The sequence below is a fragment of the Polistes canadensis genome, unplaced genomic scaffold (assembly GCF_001313835.1).
Source record: "Polistes canadensis isolate GaletaPanama2010 unplaced genomic scaffold, ASM131383v1 scaffold_143, whole genome shotgun sequence".
Lineage (NCBI taxonomy): Eukaryota > Metazoa > Arthropoda > Insecta > Hymenoptera > Vespidae > Polistes > Polistes canadensis.
In genome coordinates this window covers 129,419-131,764 of record NW_014569690.1, presented here as the reverse complement: position 1 = coordinate 131,764, position 2,346 = coordinate 129,419, and positions in this window count along the sequence as shown.

The window sequence follows — 2,346 nt, the reverse complement described above, 5'->3', positions numbered from 1 at the left end:
GTTAGATAATTATATTGGACAAATGTGTAAAACAATAAGAATAAATTCGCGTGTATAAGATTGTTAAAAAAAAAAAATCATATAAACCTCTTACAATATAATATTTACAATAATTTGTATATACACGTGTGAATTAGTTGACGAGTTTTGAGTTAAAGAAAAAAAAAAAAACAACAACAAAAATATTAATGTCAATGTATTTTTTTAATACTTAATACGAGTACGATTTTTATTATTAAAATATTCGTGACGAATAACGGATTAATTTAATAGACTTTTCAATAGAATTTGTTTCATTTATTTTTTTTCTTTTATAATTTAAATTTAAGTAAAAAAGAGGAAGTTATTTTTTATTTTTTAAATTCGCGAAAAGAAAATGAAAAAAGTGAAAATAAATACCGAGAGGAATCTTTTTGGAAAGTTAACGAGAATCCACTTCAAATGTAATAATATCTTTCCGGATGTTGTTGAATTGTATTACGTCACGTTGACACAGTCCGAAAAACTTTTCTCTTTGGTTGGTAAATTTTTTGAGAGTGTCATTACTAAATCGAAATTTTGAAACGACGGGAATAATAATTCAAATAATTCACCAATGAGAGAGAAATGCTTCTTTTTTTTTTCTTCTTCTTTTTTTTTTTTTTTATGTAACAACATTCTCGTGCCGCAAAATCTTTCGACAGTGTGCGTCCGATGATGTTATGCGATCGAAGAATTTTTCACTCGCATAATCTATTACGAGGTAATAGAAAAAGGTAAAAAAAGAAAAAGAAAATAAAATAAATTGATGGTTCCCTCGTGTATTCGTGTCGATTCATTTCAATTGAAATTCTGTTTTATTCAATTCGTATATTTATTATTTATTTATTTTTTTTATTTGTTTAGATAGTTAATAATAAATTTAAACGAATTCGTGTGTAATATTTTTCTCTCTCTCTCTCTCTCTCTCTTTCTTAGTTTACTTTTATTTCAACATATAGAAATGAAAAATAAATTTTTGTTTTATATTATATTTCATGAACACACTTTTCTATTTATTTGATCAGTATTTTATCAAATATATATTATACATTATGTTACAATTGCAATATATATATATATATTAATATAATATAATAATATTTATAATATATATTTATATTAATAATATATAAATAATCGTTAATTATATTAATAAAGGGATTGTGTGGATTGCATCAATGGTTTTGTCATTATTATTATTATTATTTCATTACAAATACTGATATATTAATTTTCGTATTAATATGTATTATTGATATATTGGAAAATATTGTAAACATTTATTGAAAAAAAAAAAAAAAAACCATATAGAAAAAACTTATAGAAAAATTACTTCCTCTCACTTTTTCTTTTTCTCTGTCCTGTTCTTTCAAAAAATACTGATCCAATAAATAGCATTATATTTCGATGAAAAATAATCTGCTTGAATGTAGTAAAAAATATTTTCTCGTATGGATCTCTTTATTTTTGTTTTTGTTTTTTTTTCTTCAAATTTTCTTTCATAATCTTACCTAGTTCCTTCCAAAGTGATGTTGGTCACAGGTTAGCCATCAAATATCCAGGAATTCGATAGATTATATTCTTCATTTTTTCAATCATTTTATGCATTTGCGAAAGAAACAAAAGAAAAATTACAAAGAAATTAAAAAATTAAAATAAAACAAAGAGAGTCGGTACAACCGATCGAAACGTCGCGTGTTACTTTTTGTTTTTTTCTCTCTCTCTTATTTGTAAGACGTAAAAGTAATAGCAACAGGAACAGCAGCAACAACAAAAACATAAACAAAAAAAAAAAAGAAAAAAAAAAAAGCAACAGCAGCAGCAGCAGGCACGAACAACAATAAGCGGCAATTTTCGTTGACGTCAAAAAAAAAAAAAAAACCGAATTTGAAAATGAATATTTATTAAATACAAACGTTTTAAAAAAATTCTTCTCTCTTTATTATTATTATTATTACTTTTTTCTTTTTCTCCCTACGCGTTTATATTTGCTTGCGTTTGATGGTGGTGTTGCTGCACATGCACTTTATTATTATTATATATATATTCGTTCATATAATATTTTCATTTTTATTTTTTATTTTTTTTATTATTCTTTACTCATCACTCTAATCGACGTTTCTCTCGTTTCTCTTTTTTTTTTTTTTTTTTAAATAACGCGCGATAATTATGCTTGTAGGAACTAAAAACTAGGAATACTAAACAACGTGTGTTCCATTCGGTTTTGATCACGCGTTCTTTTTCTTTTCTTTTCTTTTTCTTTTTCTCTTCTTCTTCCATTATTTCTCATAAGTTTTCAATCGAGGAAATTAAAAAAAAAAAAAA